General features: G+C 34.5%; 1 protein-coding gene across 3 annotated transcripts in view; it reads left to right on the forward strand.

Moving 5' to 3' along the window:
• Positions 1-21027, forward strand: part of SGCG (sarcoglycan gamma) — a 105995-nt gene that overhangs the window by 25692 nt on the left and 59276 nt on the right. For 2 of the 3 annotated variants that reach the window (XM_066544826.1, XM_066544825.1), the window contains exon 2: positions 5752-5843. The exons of the other annotated variant lie outside the window; for it this stretch is intronic. The gene's annotated coding sequence lies outside the window, so the exon portion shown is untranslated. The remainder of the gene's footprint in view (positions 1-5751; positions 5844-21027) is intronic. 3 annotated transcript variants of the gene reach the window in all.

Below are 21027 nucleotides of genomic sequence, written 5' to 3' on the forward strand. Positions count from 1 at the left end.
TTCTTAAATATGTTATGCCAGAGGCATTACTGTCATTCCTGATTGGCCCAGCCTTGGCCAGCTGCACATCTGTTTTGGAGCCAGCTGGCATTGGCTCTGTCGGACATTGGGAGGAGCTTCTGGCAGCTTCTCACAGAAGCCACCCCTGTAGCCCCTGTGCTATGTAAAGCTGTTCATGCAAACACAGTGTGTAACTGTATTTTGTTAACCAAAGATTTCCCGGGCCTTCAAGGTGTGAGCTGTTTTGCTGGGTTGACTCTGTACCTCCACGGTACATGTGTTAACTATTTCTTGGGAATTTAAAAGTGAGAGACTCAGTTTCGCAGTCAAAAATGGAAATGCTATAAAATATTGTATAATTCTAGTTTCCAGAATAATAGAATAACTTCTAGTTTCCAGAATAATAGCCCTAATATATCTGGGGCTTGGGCTGTTTTACTCTGTAGCACGAAAAATGCTTTTTATTGTGCCTTTTCTCACCCTCCACCCCATTTTTGGCATTTTAGAATGCTAGGGCTTTTTTCCCCTGGCATTCTTTAGTGAGTCATAGGGTGTAGCATGATTTTGATTGCAAAATTAATAGTAATCTACTTCAGAACAGCTTTACAACGGGAACTTGTAAAGGAAAAATCATTAATCATTCAGCATTTTATAGCATAGTTTTAAAGGAAAAGTAAAATGCTTTCTTTTTCTTGGCTACCAAAAAAAAACACAGGAGATAATCAGTATTGGATAAAAGCTTTTCCTACGTTGACTGCAAGACATTAATTCTTGGGGTTTTTTTTTTTGCCAGTACTTTTGGTATTTTGTGAGCTGAACTTGTGCAACAAAAGAATTTAAAGACGTTCTCTTCAGGTCTCATAACACATTGTTAAGAATGTGTTCATTTATTTATACTAAACAGCCAGTCTTACTTTTTCTTTGAGCATACATGCTGGTCTGTAGTATGACCATCCTAAAATAACTTTTCCCTCTTGTTTAACAAGGAAGAAGTGCTGGTTTAATACTGTATTTTTACAGTATTATTATTTTATCACTTTTATTGAAGACTGACGTTTTAAGAAAATTAAACTAATGCAGATTCCTTCCATAATTTAATAGTCAATGGCTCCAAATATAAAATTAGAATCCACTAAATTCTGAGCATTGGGTCTGTCAAGGCACGAGTTCTGGGACAGTGGTTCTTGTTATAGGGTTCTGGCCAGAGCACTGTAATTTCCATGGTTTCACTTCTCTTCTAAATGTTTTGAAACTGGAGTAATTTTTCTTGTGCACCCTAACTTTCTTTTTTTTTCTTTCTGGGAAGATGCATAGTGGTACTGAATGAGAATACTATTCTAACTGATAAGTAGACACTGAATAACTGTATTTAAACAGAGTTTTATGTCCTTCATATGCCTTTGTTTCAAATGCAAATTAGATAAAAGCTTGCTTTCTCAGAGTTAAATATATGCTGTGTTACTGAAATATAACATTTAATAATAAAATGGCAGACTTTTATATCTCTTGATCACCAGTTCTTCTGCTCTGTCAGTGAGTAGGGAAGGAAGCAAGAAAAATTAAAGAAGATAAAAGAAATAGGAAGAAAGCAAAGGAGAGTGGTAAAATCATTCTATTCTTTAGGGTTTGTATCTGTACAAGCCATTATATGATATGAAAATACGGGTACAGAGGCAGGGCTTCAAAGGCCTAACAAACTTGTTCTACCATGGAGGGACAGTCATTCCATTTTCTGTTTCATACAGCCAACTGTACTGAGTGATAGCCATGTGTTTCACTTGAATGCCTCAGAATTCAGATATCCCAAGGCAGACTAGACCATCCTGCTCTGGACATTTAGAGCATTTGGGGTTTTGGTTTTGTTTTTAGTAAAGACCAGATGATGTACGAGGAAATGTTATGACCAGAGAACATGAAATGTGGTTCTCTGTTGCTTGTCAGTGCTGTTGACGTCTGTTGTAGAAGTGTATGGAACAGAATTGTAAATACACTATTCTGCCTGTCACAGAGTGCTTGCTGATGGAGCTGTGTGTAGGTGCACAATGAATCATATCCTAAAATAAAAATCCCAGTGCACAAAATAGCACCTATTAAAAAGTGCTTTGCTCCACCCTCCTGTCCAGAACATTTGTAAGTGTGAAAAATGCATGTATTTTATGATTGGCTTTTCGCAAATATTAAAATGAATATATGTGTTGTGTTAGAAAGTAATGCTGTATTAAATCTCTTAAGTTCTGTGTTAAATATAGTTTTAAAAATTGTTAAAATAGAAACGATGCTATGTAGGATATTTTTTTTAAAGAAAGGACTCTCAGCGAGATAGCAGCCACAGGACACCTAAATCTTTCAGAGAAAGAGAATTCATTGCCCTCTTATCAGAAGAAACAAACTTCTTCCCACCTCGAAGGCACTGTTAGGATTCAGAGGAAGAAGCTGACGATGACCAGACAGAATCCTGTATTTGAATGGAATTTATGCATCATGTATGAAGAATTTATGCATCCTGTATGACTATGCAACAGGCTATTGCTTTTAAGGGTTAATCCTCTGTTAAGGGGTGTCCTTTTTCGGGCTCATGCTGCCTAGAAAAAAGTACCCAGACATCCGTAACTCTTTGTCTCTATTGTCTCATATTGCCCTAATCCAAATTGTCCAAATTATTATTACTCTAATTGTATTACTATTTTTATAACCATTTTATTACTATTAAACTTTTAAAATTTTAAAAAACAAGTGATTGGCGTTTTTCACAGTGAGTTTCATATGAACCAAAGTATATGTTTCTGTATGCTTTGGTAAGTATACCAAAGAAAAAACATTTCTGGTTTCCTTCCTGAGAAAAAGCTAACAATTAACTTCCTCAAGCTCTAACAGTATTTGCACTTCATGCCTGGGAGAATACTTGAATTATACCAACAACTCAACAGGACAAAATCATTACAAATCTGCTTGGACATTTAGTGTTTGGTGGGGTTTTTCCTCCTTGATACTTAGGTAACTTTTTCTGCTTTTAAGGTCGTGCTATAGCAAGGTTACTCCATTGTGTCTTTCAGTCTGCAAAAGCTGTAGACTCCAAATTAATCTTTTCAGCTGGCTCTTTGCAAGGGTCTATAAATGTTAGCTTTCTTGTTTGCTCTTAAAAGCTAAATTTATCCCTACTTACCTATATTCCAGGACAGCTGTCAGGCTCATCTTTTCACAGAGTACAGTGGTGAGCACAGAGTACACATGCAGCTTTTCACTTGTTGCTTCACTACATAATCTCTTTAAAGGTTTGTGCAGAATTATACTCACAGAAATGAAATCTTTTTTAATCTGAGTGTGTGAAGATGCAATCCAAGTAGAAGATACCATTTAACACATCCTTCCCCAGAAAAACCATTATCTAGCCCTCTGTGACAGTTTGAAACAGTTCTGTATAAATTAATTTTGTGTCTATGTGAATTTGAAAAGAGATGGACTAGAGCTGGTGAACAATTAGCAAAAAAGATTCTTCTTCTGGACCCACTGAGTGTACTGGGGAGGAAAGGTGACAGATCACATCAAAAATGGGGTAGAGGAAAACTGTGTGGCAGCAAGGAACAGAAACCTAACAGCTGAAGCAGGGATTGAAGAACTCTTGGGGTGATCAGGCAATAGACCCACAGCCAGCTGTTCATGCTCAGAGATGAAAAACTTCCTAGAAACCAGACCTGCCATGCACTGACACACAGGGCAGTTGGATACTTACAAGTTCTTTAATTTTTGTATTGTCTTGCATACTACTTTTCAGATTTTTCTCTTTTAGTTTATTGTTGTTCATTCTCTAATAAAACATAGATATTCCACATTTCAAAGGTGTTTTGAGCCTTCTTATAGATATCATGTAATGGAATAGTCTAAGCAGATCTCCCTTAAAGCCTTATATTTTTGGGTTGTATATTTATATTTTAAAAGGTTCCTTTTGGATTATTTTCCACTTTGGAACTCCTTAAAACAATTGCATTTTTGTAGATCTAATTGATGTAAGAGTAACTTTCAAGTGTTTCTCTTTGTTTATATGGGAAAAATATAAGGCTCTCTTAGCTCACTCTTATGCTCAGGTTTAGAAGATTACATTCCATTTTAAACATTCACCATAGCCCTGTCCTTAGGAGGAGGCAAGGTCTCAATCTGTCAGTAAATGAACAGCTGTCTTATCCCTTAAAAATTTATAAAGCACATTAAACATAGCAAATTCAAAAGGCTTTGGAGGGAAACACTAGAAAAATTCTTTCCAACACTTCTTGCTTGGTATTACAGTGGAGTCTCTAACGTAGTGGGAAGTCAGGAGAACAGGAAAACATCCTTTTTGAAAAGGTGCTTTTTCTGTGGCATTCAAGCTCATCAGTAACTTAAATGCCCAAGAACAAGAATAGAGAATACTTGGGCATTTCTCCTCTGTTATTGGTAGTCCAGAGATTTCTGGAAAGTAATTACTTTTTAATATTTTCTGGCCATTATTACAGTTATCCCCCACTTTACTTGTTTTAGAATTTGGTTAATTTTTGGTTTTGCATTCATACTTTTTTCCCCAAGGTTTCTGCCATATTATCTTTAAATTTGCTTTTGCTATACTACTTGACCTTTCTGAACCTTTACGAAAGTATCTTTTAATATTTCATATCTCAAAACTCCTGTTTCATAGAATCTTTTAGGTTGAAAAAGATCTCTGCTATCATCTGGAGTTACACATCTGTACAACCTAATTTTAGTTATTTTTAGTGTTTTCCCCATAATCACAGTATTTCAGATATATTCCATTTCCTATACCAGCTAGAATAGTCTTGTTTCCTGAATACCCTTTGCTTACCAAATCCTTATCACCACTTAAATACCCTTTGCTTTTCACTGCTTATCACATTCTTTAAACAGCTCACAGACTTGAAAAATATCTGACAGGACCAAATGTCTTCTATGTCCTTTCTAGCTGGATGAATTACTTAAACTGATACCTGATAGTGTCTTCTCCAGCACTGTGTTGTTTTGTACTTTGAGAAATAAGCAGATGTTCTTGAAATCTTACAGGGATAGATCAAACATTTGTTACAAAAAAAAAAAAAAAAAAAAAAAAAAAAAAGAGGGAAAAAACATAGAATTCATAGAATTAGTTAAAGTAGCAGAATATTGAAACCATCATTTCTGTTGGGTTTTTTTCCTGAGATGAGTTTGCAAGGGCTTATAGTTAGTCAGGTGCTGCTTTGGGTGGACTCTGACAATGTGGAAGATAAATATGTTAGTTACCTTTCCAGGACTAAGTCATCAGCCATTGACTTTCAAAATTGAATTGAAAAGGAAGTTTTCAGTTTTGGGGTGAGGAATAGGATATCAGCATTCTTGAACTGTGCAGAAAATTAGGGGGGAGGGGGAGAAAGATTTGCATTTGTACAAATGCAATGTAACCCCAGAACTGAATTTGTTGTTCATTATACTAATGGATTCCAATCTTACAATTGCAACAAAAATATTTTTTATTATTTTGCACATAGATTTTTGAATAATGTTTATTTTGCATTTACTCTGCTGTCATGAACATTTGCAGTCCAAACAGCTCTTGGGTGTGCAGTGTTTCATTTGTTTGTGTCACATTGTAAGCTGAGTGAATTTTGGCCTATCACTTGAAAGATTTTGTCAGTTGAAGTAGCAAGGAGGGCAGCTCATGAATATATCTTATTTTTTCTCCAAACTCAAGCAAAATTTTGCTTTCTCTTTCCCTTCTGTGCATTTAAATAGGAGGACAGCTGCCTTCAGATGGTACAGAACTCACTGACAGTTGCTCTTGCTTCAGTCCTACTTCATGAGAACTTCAGAAGTTACTAACTGAGGTATTTATTTGTTCTTTTCATTTTTTCAAGTTTTAACTCTGCAGAAATTAGTTATGTGGAAGAGCATGACAAAGGAGACATCTAGACTAGTGAAGAGAAATTGTATATGGAAAATAGCACAAAGTTCTGTCTTAGAGAGAGCTACTAGGCAATAGGATCTAATCTTTCAGTAGCTAGGTACTATATTAGTCAATCTTTTTTATATGTTTAGAAATCAAGTAATTACAAATATGTCAAAAGAAAGCATGCTATAAATGCAGTTAAAAGCATTGGGGTTTTGAGGGTCATGTACCCAGTTTTATCTGATCCTCTGATTTTCTCCAAGAATGGGCAAAAGATTTTGCAGAAAATTCCTAGACATGAATACCCAATTACGTAAATAATGACTAAATAATGAACCTTTCAAAACTCTCCCATCATTTATAGGTTTCTTCCTCTACTACTTAAAAGGAATTTCAATTAAAGAAAAGCTTTGGTATTAACACAACACACAAATGCTTTCCTCACACTTTCTTTCACACAACCCTGAGATTAAATACAAAATCTGTTTTAAAAATATTGATAAATATTTTTATTGGAAATATTTCTCATTTTTGGCAGATACCAATGAATTAATTTCTTTGCAGAGAAGAGAACACCATTTGTATATGTAAACAGAGTCTGATAAAGGATTTATGGCCACAGAACTCATGAAGGGAAAAAAAGTTTCTTGTAAGCCTGTGATCAGCTGGATCTGTGTCAGTCCTAAATTTATGATCTGCAGCTGTTAAATGTGTGATAGGAGCTTTGTCTTCTAAAACGTGATGACAGTGTGAGCACAAGGCTGAGAAAAAGAAAACATAGTGCTTTGAGAAATGAGGCTGTCGGAACGTGGGTGAGGATTGCAATGCTTCGCATAGCACAAACCTTTTATTCTGTAAATCTTACATATGTATATTTTAATGCTTTTTAAATTGTGGAAAGCTACTGGCACAGATTCTAACATATCTGAGGTTGAACAAGAAGTCTCCTGGTCAATGTTTGTGTAGGTAGTGTAATGTAAGCAGTGCCAGTCTGGAATTCTTTTTCTGCATTTGAGAGCTCAAAGCTTTAATGATACTGCAAAAAAAAGAAAAAAGGATGTCTTATAACTCCTATAATGTCTGAAATCTGAAAATATGTAATATAAGCACTTTTTTTTATATAGCTCCTAGTATTTATGTATGTGTCTATGCATATATATGCATCTGTGTTTTAGATACCAAGATAGGCTTAACTTCTTGGAAAGATTGGTAATTGTTAGTATGGTTCTTGTATAAAAGTTATATGTGCTATTATAGCTATATTACAATACCTGTATTTCCTTTCTTAAAGAGACTTTTTATATGCCAGACAGTATATATTATAGCTAGAATAATGTCAACCTTAAAATGAAAAGTTTTCAGAAAATGAACTCTTAAAATTCAGTTCAGATGTTACATACAGTTTCATAAAAGAAAGCAGAAGTCTTTTTTGTTTCTAATTTTGCATTGAGTGCTGTTAGCAGCCAGCTCTGATAATGGTTTTTACGTGCAGGTTCTATGGAGTGCTCACATTCTCAGATTTTAATAAAGAAGTTGGCGTTACGTGACAGGTTGAGCGATTTCACTGCACATTATGGATTGGTTATGTCTTACCATAAGTTCATTTCTGGAGTCAGTACACAACTGTTTTAGCAGGAGAATTAACCGCTTATGTCACAGATTATAATTAGCTGTGTCTGTGTGCCAGAGCAACAGGATGGAATGCAAAACGTAGCCAAACATGTGAACGAATTTTCTTCCAGTGATATTTGGCCAGACCTAAAATATCTTCCACTCCAGATCTGAAAGTAGTGGAAAAGTTAGACAATTCTCTCTTGGAAAGAGACCGGTTGTAGTTTTTTCACAAGTCCACATTGTTTCAAATCTCCAAGGTAAGTAACAATTTTTAAAAATTATTTTTATATCTGTATTAAAACATTAGAATGTTAAAAAAGGAAGGTTTTTTGTTGGTTCTTTACTTGTTACATGGTTGTAGTGAGCTTCTCCCCTGTCTACATTTCTGTGCAACATTTCAGACTGATTTTGTCCTTACTTAAGGATCATTTTGATGTTTATGTGATTTATTTTAGGGCCTAAATTATGTGTTCATTTTTAACTACTATTATTATTTTTGATTCAGATAGTTTATTTATACTTGTTTTTGCAATTAAAAGTTACATAGTTTAAACCTGCACTTCTGTAATACTAAGAAGCTAAATTAGAAATTTTAAGTTTAGTAACTTTTAAATCTTTTACAGTATCATGTTACTGTACTTACATAAATATCTGATTTGCAGTAGTAACCTCTGACACTTGTAGCTGTAGATTTCTCTCAGTTTATTTATCAAATACCAAAAGTTAAATTTAGTCAAGAATGGATCCATGGTTTTGCTGAACACTTCTTTTTGGCTTGATTGTGTGATAAAAACCTCCCACCTGAAAAATTGTTACCAAAATTATTTCTAACTTCTGTGAACCATACTTAAATTAATATAGGGCATATAATTATATGTGTACAGAACTTGTTTTGCACGTTTGTAATCTCTTTAAATTCATTTTCTAGTGGATAATTTCTCTTACTGAAAGAAAATTACCAACTAGTTATCAGTGAATTACTGACTCATTATCAAATGATTTATTGGATGATACTTGATGTCTTGCCACCAATAGTTGCTTGCACTGCATACTTAATCACGAATCTAATTGAGCACAGAAGTTCCTAAAACAGGATATTGCCCAAGTGTGGGAATGTGATTTTAGTGCATCAACACCAGTCAGCTAGGCTCCTTTTACTGAGATATGGGTGTTTTTACTGAATCTGTCTAAAATCTCCTCTTACTTGAGGAGGACGTGACTCATGTCCTAGAAGTGTCTGTCTTATCTCCATTTTCTGGGGGGGGGGCCTAGGTAAGTGTGACTGATGTTGTCTGTGTTTGGAGTGATTAATTTTGGTCTGCACAGTCACTTCCAAGTGAGTAGTCCATTTGAGTGAACTATAGGAACTTTGTACCATAAAGTTCTGGAACTTTGCCATGAGTTATGATTTTGGAAGTTTTGTTTGTGATAGTCACAAATGATGCCACTTTGGCTGAGATGGATTTCTGATTATCTTCTAAACAAATGTTCTGTTAGATACACCCCTCCTTTCTACCATGTAATGAAGAAAAAATGCTCCTAGAATACCACCAAAGGATAACAACAAGTGCATGGGCTTAAATTAAAAATAAAAGAGTCTAAATTAAGCCCAGCATTAGAGGGAGCTACTTAAAATCTCTTTTCCAAACCTTCATGCTTTTGCTAACAGCATGCAGCTCTTTCCTGGTTGAAAACTCAGTGGTTTAAAGCATGTTATATTTTGAGTTTTATTCATAATCATAAGGCAGATAAAGTTATATGTACAAAGAGCTTCTTGCTTGAATAGCCTCATGAGATTTTTTTTCCTTCCCGTGGAAAGTAATGCCTTGTACATGAAATACAAATCCCAGGTCCTAACCTCTTACTGTTTTTAATTATTTTCATGACTTGGAATTAAGTAAGCTGGATTTCCTGTGGACTTATTCTCAGAGTTGATTGTCTTACATGTTTAACAAGCAGTGACTGAAGGTTTTTTGTAACAGAGACATTTACAAGCTCTTTTTCTCACATCTGTTTTCTGATATTTTATAAGGTCTTCATGCCCATTGCAGTCCGTCAGTTAAGACATAAATGGGGGTTCTTATTTTCTCTGTTATTTCATTTTCAGACAGTTTGCAGGAATGTAGTATTTGAGGCATCTGCTTGTCTGTTGAATTTTCAATTGAAATTGGCCAAGAAACTCAAAAGCTATTGAAGGAGGTAGGGAAAATGAATGGGAGATGGATGGTTTAGACATTGACATAGGGTTTGGTTGCTTTTTTATTTATTAAACCAGGCTAGAAGAATCATGGCAGTTTGGATAACAGGTTAATTCAATATCCTGGTCAAATTTGCAGCTTGGGTAATAGTATTCTCACTATTTAATTCATCTTAGCTTTGGCTACCTGGGCCAGTCTTCTCATTAAACCTTTCTGTATATCTGCCAAAAGCTGTTAAACAGTTGCTGCATTTCATGCCATGGTTGGTTATGTTTCGGTGGTGGATGAAGTCTGTCTAAGACTGTGAAGAGAAATATAAACTAAAATACATAAATATTTTTTTTAATGGAGTGTGGTATGTACTGAAGTGTTAGATAGTGCTGGTGGCAGCCATAAAACACATGTTTTTCAATATGTTCCTTTGTGGATATGTATATCCTGAAGGTTGCCTGTAAGAATCAGGTATATATGTATTTTCAATAAAGGGATGTAGGGATCCTTGTAGTAATGACTGTTAAAACTCCTCAGTTCCTCCCCGTTTATTTGCTGTGCTGTCAGTGCTCTGAGGAACAGAAATTTTAGTACCTTTGCTTCACATTACCTTTTCCCAGTATTCCAAGTGCCAGATACTAAATTTTATACTTTTTGCATCCTTGCTTTATTAGTTGTGGATACTAGTTGCTTTCAGAAAAGGCTGACTGTGGAGTACAACAGCCTGTTTCATGTTAAAGTTTCACATAGGTCCTACCTTGAATTTGCAAGCTGTTAGACCTTTCTGAGAGAAGCATGCAGGCTCCTGATGGAAGTAGATGTGTCTGCAAAGTTCCACTGCACCCCATTTCCTCAGTTTTGAGGAAAAGGATTTTAAGTGAGAGGCAGTAATAATTAAATAAAAACCATGTTCTGGTGACTCCAGACTGCTGAAAACAGAATAAAATGGAAGAGTTTCTTAAAAAATAAATTCTCTGAAATGAAGCTGAGTCAGTAGAGCAAAGCTGTGGTAATGAACCCTAACCACAGATCAGGCTATATTAGCAATGCTTTAGATATCAAGCTCCTTCCAAAGGCTTCTTCCAGTCCAGCTTTGAATAGACTGGAATCGATAATCTCCAGAGGTCCATTGCAGCCCAGTTTTTTCTAGGATTCTCGGAATTTGTTCAGATTTTCATGACTATTCACTCTTTTGTTATTATTAATTACCTACTGGTTTTGTTTAGTCACCTGGCTGTATTACTAGCTGGTCCAATCGGCAGTGCTTCAGAGTTCATGGAAGAGGGCATTTAATTTTAATTTAAACAATTTAATAAATACGTGAGATTGGTATTGAGTGGTATTCTCAAGCCACGTAAAGTTGCTGTATGTCAATGAGAATTAACTGTAATATTTGACTTTTACTTGGAAATACAAGGAAGGAAATAGATGGATTCTGAACTTAAAGCCAAAAAACTAACAGTGAGTATTACTTTAATATAAGTATTCCCTATGAGATGAAAAGCCATGGGAGGATATTTGTACGCCTGGCAGAAAAGGTTGCTGTTATTGATTTCCTGAGTGAAAGTTTTCACTATAGGGATAATAAAATGATAAGACAGATTTCAGCATGTGTAGGAAGAAGAGGTTGATTTGAGTTTGTCCTGAGTGCTAAACAAGAAAGTGAACATGGTGAACGATCCCAAAAGCCAGCACAGTTGAGGCTGAGAAGGCAATATCAGGTTTGTTCCCTCCACATTCACCTGACAGTGTCCTGATACACATTGTGCCTTTGCAGTATACCTCAAGACTTCCAGCATATATTCTGGTGCTACATAAAGTTGTATTTGAGGGCTGAAGTGTGGTCCAAGTTTACCCAGAGGGTACTCAGAGCCAAGTTTATGTAGTATGGATGGGGTGGCATAGAATTTTATGGAGTGGAGCCAAAACCTTTGTAGGGTGGGCAGCATGACCAAGAAAAGACCTGATAGTCCTGTGATGCCCGTGCTACTTTTCAGGCTATTTTTCTAGTCTCAAATGCTCAAACAGACCTGATGTAGCCTGTACACCAGAAAACTTGCCTTATTTTCAGCCCTTCTGTTTAGTATAAGAAAAGAATTTTTTTTCTGGCCCCAAAACTTTTCTTCCCTGTAACATTCTACTTCTACTTTCGTTCTGTTATGGTAGGTATTTCCCACTTAATGAGAATACTGATGACATCTACTGAAATCTGTTATCTTGCTTAAACATGGAACTGCATTACAAAATAGTGTATTTCATTTTGAATTATTTCATGAGTTATTTGATAATTGTGTTCAATGCATGTGTGAAGACAGTGCTTCCAAAAACAGAAATGCAGTTCTTATATTGACAAAGTTGTGTAAGACTATTAATGTATTGTCATAACAGAGAAAAAAGCATTTCTAAGCTATATTTGATAAAACCACTGTATTTATTTGAGTACCCTCCATTCTTTCTGAATTGAATATTTTGTTGAAATTCTGTTAGTAACAATTTTCACAATCTGTGAGAGTACTTTTTAAATATATATTCTAATTTTACTGATTTTGCTTTTAGTTAAACATTTGTTGAACTGATAGTATGGTGATTCACGCTTGGTGATTTGTTTTAACTGATTTTAGTCACGTTTATGGAAGAAAAAGCTGTATCCCTTTAGTCATATTGAAAACATCTAAAATACTATTTAAATTGAGAGCGTTAATATGACTGTCTTCCTGTATCAGAAATCATAAGGCACCTAATAACAAATGGCTTTAACTCAAGAAAAATTCAAAGCTAGCATTCAAAAAATTATATAGAAATAAGCTTTGATTTAGGGTTGTTTGGTAAGCAGAGTGTATAAATGGCTAGAATGCAAAATAAGGTAAAGGCAGCAGAAAGCAAAATTAACCTATATTCTTTTACATTACCAAAAAATTCCATCTTTTGTTACCTTTTTCTTCTTTTCTTTTTTTACTTTCTTCAGCATTCCTAGGTCCTTCCTTGTTCTCCCCATATTTTACAGTCTCCACTTATACATCTTGTGTTTGTTTCCTGACTGTACTCACTACTTAACCTTTTTCTCTTATCTTCAAGTATCTACTCACAGTGTTTATTTTACTGTAATTAAAATGTGGAGACTTTTTTACATATCTGATCACATATTTTGTTAATTCACAGCTAAAAAGAAATAAAAATATTTTTAGACGATTTTCCCCTAACAAAAGAGATCTCCACCTTGTGGTAGATTATCTTAAATTTCAGCTGAATTTATCCAGCATTTTCTTTAAATTGAAATAATAGATTCTAAAGCTTTGAGGGCACTCTGCTTATGTACACCAGGGCCTGACAAAAATCTCTCAGTTGTCCTTATGCTGAACTAAAGCTTTTTGGAAAAGTGATTACCTTCCAGAAATGTGTGTGACATTGTTCTCCAGCTGCCAAGTAGGAAATCAAGATCTATCCTAGGCAGAGTTTAGTTACCCAGTTGGTAGAGAACAGTCCAAATCACTGCAAACCTGGACTAGGTGAACCTGCAGGCACTAAGATATAGCATAGTTTATCTTGCCATCAGAATCTTGCATAATTTTCCAGAATTTGAGTGTAGGGAAGCCTGATTTGCAGCTCTTGGTTCTCTGATAATATCTCAGGCTACAAAAACTGATGGATGTGTCAAGCACTACTGTCCAAATCTGAGGAACAAACAATGTCTAACCGAAGTTTAAAAAGACCAAGGTATACTTGTGCTCTGTGGATGTCTTTTCCTACGTATGCCTAAAGAGTAACTTTAGAAACTTCAGACATACTTTCTGGAGAAGGTAATGTGCTTGTTATTTGTTTCAAATAGGAATTGTTTTCCAATTACTCAAATTAGAATCTTTAATATGAAGAAATCTTCAAAATGAAGAAAAATAAAAATAAATCCTACATTTCAGATTATACTACTTGATTTACATCAGTAAATATTCTCTCAACTAAAGGATTTTAGTAATGCCTGCTGATTTCTATTTTGGAGTAAATACTTTGTATGAAAAATTCTGCTTTGAAATATGAGGAGTGTATATGTTATGACAAATAAGAAATCTTTTAGTTTATCTTGGAATGCCTACATACTTAACAGGCAATTTGGGTTTTGCTGATGCTTCATTTATTTTTACAGTTAACTGAAAGATCAGCTGTGTCTTTTGTATAGGTTTTAATCCAAGAACTGGTATACTGATCAAAACCAGTATTTATACACTTGCCATGTTCTTCATTTTCTGTTTCTTGCATTGCATTGTTGCTTTGTCACAGTTGCTTAGAAAGAAACTTAGAGATGGTTGCTGCCTAAACAGTTGGAGTCAACATCACCAAAAAAGGCTTCTGAAATACAAGTCTGATGATGTCCTTATGTGTCTAATACACGTTTAATGGGTTTTCCCCTGTGTAAGTAAAAAGAAGTAATACAGTTGTTATGAGCAGGACTGCAAAGCAACAGGAACACATCATTTTGTAGTCATTGACATTTAAAATTCCTCAGAAAAGGACAGAGGTTTAAAGTATGTAATGAGACACAGTATACATAGGAAAGCATTTTGCTTCCCTTGCTACTGAAAAATGAATTTCGAATCTTTAGTTTAGCTACATGTGACTTATCAAAAAAGGTACAGTTGTTATTTTCCAGATGCGAGGTCAAATTATTCTATTGTATTTTTTAAAGTATGTATGTGATGAATCACTTGAACTTGGGAGGGAAGATTTGATTACATCTAGTTCTATTCCTCCTTTTGTCTATTTTTATTTCAATTTTCAAAAAAAAAAGAAAAAAAGCTTCACAGACTATTTACTACCTTTAACTACCTGAAATCATATACCAAGATTTACCAAGGCTAAATAAACTGCTTTTCAAGGTCCACAGCCAACACAGGAAAGCATCACAAAAGGGAGTTATTTTGTAATTGTGTTGAAGTCTGCTAAATGAACTGGAAGTATACTTCTCAAGAGGTAACAGCATTCTACTACAGCAGTGCTTTCATAAAAGCAGCAGCAAGACAAGAAAAAAGAGGAAAAAGTTATGTCAATATGTATGTCTTTATGTACTTAAATAGAGCTATTTGCTTTCACTCTCACCTCTTCCCATCTCTGACAACATGAAATACTTTTCCTGCAAACAACATTGAGGACAGTGTTAAAGAGCTTTTGCTAGAAGCTCTCTAAAACAGAACTTGCTTTAGGAACATTCTTTCTAGAAGATACATTTTGGCCTTGCTGCTGGTAATCATTGTGGTATGATAGGAAAGCTCTTCTATCACACACATTGAAAATAAAAATAATTTTTTTAAACTATTTTTAAACAGAAAAATATGCAACTGCTTTTTTAAAAAGTATCTAAATTTATTCTTTGTCTGGTAAATATGTATACAAGATTATGACACCGGAAACTCTTTCATGATTTGCCTCCATCACAGGAATTACTTTAATTTTCTTCACATTTATTTGGAATTTCAGGTCTTTTGATGTGTTTTCAATGACCCCAATGAAGATTATTTTCCCATTACTTCCCAAGTTAGCTTTGCAATTCTGGTCACTGTGTCACACTTCTAAGTGCAACAAATTACCAGAAAAAGCATGACAAATGACAACAATTTTTAAAAAAAAATTTTATGCCCACAAGTGTTTTGAGATTTCTGGTATTGTCTCCAGTGAAAGAAAATTGAAGGCCACAAAACAGTTCTTATTTGCATTTAATGGCGCTTAAGAAATGAAATTTTGTTCACAGATTTTCCTGGTTTTTGCTGCAACTCAAACTGACTAGCTGCCAGATCCTGTTTGCAAAGTTTAACTTCAGTGTGTGTGAAAGTAAAACTTTGTAGTTCTGTCTTTTCTTATGAGACTGTACACTGATGATAAAGGAGGAATTAAATGTAATTAAGAGCATCCAAGTGCATTCTGTTGGCATGTGAATAATATCTCCTGGGTCAGAATACACAATTGAAGCTACCTAGTACCGATGTGTGTTTTATTTCGCTCAGGAAATTTTTATAAAGCACATGGATAGAGCAAGGGTAACAAGATTACTGTGTTGACGTGGGTGCTTGACCAAAAATACAAATCTGTATTTTTGGGCCTCATCACTACTTCTGGTTACACTACAAATTGTTAATTAAGCTTTCACTGTTTCTTTGCAGCTTTTAAAGGATTTTTTGACACAATTGAAAGCAATAGTAAACACACACAGGTCTTGTACCCTAGTCTCTTTTTATTCCCTCTGTACTTTGCTACTAACTTTAGTTTCATCTTTGTTGCTGATTTAAGTGATGAGCACAAACTGGGCTTTGAGTTTGCCCTTTCTCAGCGCTCTTCCCAGATGAAACAGTTACCTCCCAACACAAATCCTGAATCTGTTTCAGAATATTATTGCTGTGTACATAAAAGATGTCCTATATGTTCAAGTACCATGTGTGACCTGCTTCACGATCAGAGATAGTGAGGACCAGTCCCTCATGTCTTGTGTCTTTTTGTAACATCTAAGAATTCCTGTGCTGGGATGCTCTGAGGTATCACAAGTCAACTTTGGTAGGTGTTAAATTAGTATTTAGACTGTAGAGACAGAAACTCTGCTCTGTGGTACTTCCTGAATGACTTTGTATGTACCTAGACATATGTGAATCACTGTCTTGATAGTGATTTTTTTTTTTCCTCCATGGATTTTAGCAAAACAGCCAGAGAAGGTAGACTTGAATACCTTCCTACATAGAAGATGTGCAGAGTTGCATAACTTCTGACAATCATTTACCATTGGTGTTATAAATTATTAAATACAGTAAATAAAATTTTTGGTGATTGATCCTGCAACTGTCTAACCTGATACTTTACAAAGACTGTGTTAGTGCAGTCAGAAGTCTTCATTCAGTTCCTTTGTGGGCTAGGGTTTTTTTTTAATTGACTTGTATTTGTTTTTGAGTATCAATACTATATATTTGAGTACTGGATATACACTGAAGATTTGTATTTTGAGTGCCTGAACAAATATATCAAAAAGAAAATCCTAAAGGAGTTAACATCAATGTTCCCCACTGAGGAGGTCTGGGAAATTTCTCTGTACACCTTTTCATTCTGGAGGATGGCTCTGAAGAAATGTCCCAGATGATAAAAAAATCATTAGGAGATATTTTGGACAAATCAATACAGTTGATAATAATGAGTTTTCTGTCATCAGGACCGGATGTTTTTCAGAAGGCAAAAATTTTACCTTTCTGGTAAAAGACGCAAGATAGCACCAGACATGGCTTCATCTTAATTTCAAGAACTTCCAATATATTTAGGTATTGCTAACTGCATGGTTTTAGCTTTACTACTACAATATATCCCCACTGTCCATTCTTCCAAGAGTTTGAGTACAGAGCAGAATTGAAGCAGGGCTTCATCTTAATTTCAAGAACTTCCAATATATTTAGGTATTGCTAACTGCATGGTTTTAGCTTTACTACTACAATATATCCCCACTGTCCATTCTTCCAAGAGTTTGAGTACAGAGCAGAATTGTGATGAGAAACACACATAAATCTTCAAATATTATTCAATTCCTATTAATTTTTTATATTCATACAGGAAGAATTTTGTCATTGTCAGAGAATACTCCCAGGCAGATTATCCCTATCTTCGTCTTTTGAATAAACAAAAGAGCAATAATGTCAGTTTAAGCCAAAATGTAACCTTTGTTGTGTTTAGAAGTGATTATAAAGGGATTGTAAAGTAAGAGTCACTTATGAATAAGTAAAATGTAGAGTAAGCAAACAGAAACTATCAGATATTTGCAATCAATTGGGGAAGAATGTTTCAAGATGCAGCCATTGAACAGAATCATTTCCAATAAGCTTAGAATTTCCAAAGGTATTGTGGACATCTCCATAGCCCATTGTAATGCAATGCGAAAAACGGTTTTTCTTAAAGAACAAAGGCAATGTCTTAAAACCACGTATTTTCTGTAGCTGTTTCTCAAGTGCTGTGATTTTCTGGACTTGCCAATGATATTGTAAATTTAAGTGAAAGAGTTTTTCTCTGGAGGACAGTAGAGAGTTTAATATACAATTGAGAATACAAGAATACTTCTGTAGAGCAGTCTTGGAAATGAGCAGCATATTCACATATTATTTTCTGTCCAGCACTTTCTAGCAGGTCTGGATGTATTGCTTTTGCAGACACAAGAGCTTGTGGTATAAATATGGTATCAAGAGTAAAAATTTGAATTTCATTAAGTGTCTTCATTTGCCAGTCTTCAAATTTCTAATACAAAACAGAAATATATCTCTAACAAGCACAATATGGTTTATCTTTGCTAGAAATTTCAAATAATTTACCATTTGGAGTTGTTGATGAAAAGGCTATAGCAGGGAATTAAGAAAAATTAATCTGTAAATATCAGTGCACAGTTTGGATTTTTTTTCAGTTGTAATGACATCTTTTGTGCCCTACATGCAAATCTAAGTAAAAACGTACAGTTTTGTTATATAGCCCTGTAGAGCAATTTCGTGATGTAAAACAGTTCACTTCCTCCGTACAGGCTGATAAAACATTTTATATTTCAAATGAGGAACTATCCCCTTTTATAAAAGCAATAAGATTTCTCTAAGAAGATGATTTGAAATTGTATAACACATGGCATTCTTGTTCTCCACAGAAGGATTTTATAATCATAGTAATTTCCTTAAATATCATTGACTTCCTTGGGTAGGCAGATATACAGCAAGATGTTGCTAAGTCTTGGTCCTGGTAAATATGTAGTTTTAATTGTGATGTTTTAACTTCTTATGTCAACTGACTTTTGTCTTGCCTAACTTAATTTTTTTAGTAGTAATAAAATATTGGAAGTCTGGGATAGATCACATAGGATGACTCAACTTATATACTGTAGTCTGTAGCCATCATGTCCTTGTTTGGTATTAGATTTTGTGTATTTGAAATTTTAAAAAATTCTATAATTTGATGTTTTATTCAAAATTTTGGTCAACAAGTTACTTGCTAATGTCCTTCAGAATTTTATGCCAGACTTTTACAGTAATTAACTATAACAAGGACTGAATGGAAAAGCTTTATCTGCATACAGTGTAATGTGCACATCTCTTCTGAATAAGGAAATAATTTAGCTGTCACTGAATGAAAGAACTAAAATGCTAGTGAACAAAAACTACCTGTGGTAGATTATAGCAAAAGTTCTGTAAATTTGACAGCCACCTTCTCTTTATTTCTCTCCTTGAAGTGTCAGATTATATGTGGATTGCTTTGTAAAGCTTTATTACTTGCAAGGAATGACAACTCTAAGGGAAACCTTCCACTTTCACCTGAAAAAAAGCCCTTTGACACCTGGAAGGATCAAATGATCAGAATAAGAGAGGATGCAGTGTTAAGTAATTTTATAATTCTTTGAAACTATCACTTTATAAATCAGAGTAGGAAAATTTATTAAATCCCCAAGACGTCTCTGTGTGTTTATTTTGTCCTTCTTAGTGAGAAAGCCCTTTATAAGGAGATTAAATGCACATGGTTCTTATTTTTCATAAAGAAAGGATTTTTATTAAACTATAAGGAGACAGAGAAGAGTGATTCTCCTAGCCTGTCCATAAGAACAAGATGGCTTTCAGCATTCCTTGCACATTAATATTTTCCTTTCTTCTACCTGAGCTGGTGCTACAGAGCTCATGGTACTTGTTTAAAGACTGGCCCATACAAACACAGGCAGGTAAAGTTCATACCTAACATAGTTAGAAACACTTTCTTAAATGCACAATTAAAGAAAAAGAGGATCTAGGGGAATTAATCAACTCTAGCTTGTGCTTCAGAAAGAGAAACCTCACAGCCAGAAGATAACAATGATTTCTGTTCTGATATTCATGGCAGTACACTATGTATCTGGTGTACTTGCAGTCCTTCAAGGAAAAAATAAATCATGTTGAAGAGCAGCTGCTACAGGGGAAAAGTGTATTGGACTGTGGAGGGCAAAATTTATTTCACAGTTAGGTTCATTAAAGCCAATCGTTCACTGTCGCATTTTTATCCACTACTCAAGGCCCATGAGATATCATCTTCTCAAAGGGGTTGGACAATAAAAACTGTACTAGTAAGAACAGATTAGTTACCTGTTGCAAGTTTGATGTTTTAAAATGTCTTTGTGGTAATAAACTCTATTGAAAAACACAGAATGATATTCAACAGGACAAAACAGGGTTTTACACACTGAAACTATGAAACTATGAAAGTACTATTTCATAGTTTCAGGTTTTACACACTGAAACTATGAAATAGTACTTTCTACTATTTCACAAAGAATAGTAAGTAAGGAAACACTTAAATGATCTTAACACCATTAATGGTTCTCAGTCTTTAATTGTTAAGTGAAAACAATGGCTGTATAGACTTCTCTTTTCTCACTTCTTCTGTGTGGTCATTTAATTCTGGTGGGAGTAACATGATTTTATTTTTTTTCTTATTTGAATAATATTTTTTGAATTTTTAAAGGAGAAAAATAAATATAATTGAAAGATAGAAAACAAATTTTTAAAAATTACTGTAAATGAGATTCAACAGTACGCATATTAGACAAAATATTTTATATAGCATATTATATTAATATTAATAATATGTTCTATTAGCAATATGCATATATTTATATAATATTAATAATTATGTCATTAATATTTATATAATCTTGTGCTGTGAGGGACTGCCTTTCAGCTCTACTTAAAAATGTGCAAAGCTGTTAATTGTGACCATGTCATAGTTATAATGCCAATGTGCATTGCAGGGTATGCAAACAATTAACTAGGCCATATAAATTTCATCACTAGTTTCCACAAATTACACTGCAGGGATCTAGCTCTTTTCAGCTGATGACACTAGTTTACAATTCAAATTGAAATATGCTAGATACCACGAAAATTTCAACAAAGCAAGGTTGAACAAGATTAAATACAATATGGTGGAAGGGCTGAAAGTAATTATAAAATTTTCACCTAATCATGAGAGTTTGATTTTTCCCTGTCTTTCTGATTTTTTTTGGAAAGCTTTTCCACATAGATTCCAAAGGTTTCTCATTTTTTTTCTCTGAACAACAGGATTGCCTAAACTGTCTTTCATCTTTCAGGAAGATACTCCAACAGCATCTCTTTGCTGTTGGTTAATCATTGGTCTGCTTCTGTGTTCACAAAGACAAAAGTGTGCATGCCTGAATGCACTAAGGTGTGAAGCCTTGGTGTACTTCTGATGTTCATATTATAGTAATACCCACCTAGCCCAATACAACACACACAAAAAATGAGCATAATATTCCATGAAGATACCGTATGTAGATCGTAAAAGTAGTTT

This window comes from Molothrus aeneus, chromosome 2 (genome assembly GCF_037042795.1).
Source record: "Molothrus aeneus isolate 106 chromosome 2, BPBGC_Maene_1.0, whole genome shotgun sequence".
In the NCBI taxonomy this organism is placed as follows: Eukaryota; Metazoa; Chordata; class Aves; order Passeriformes; family Icteridae; genus Molothrus; species Molothrus aeneus.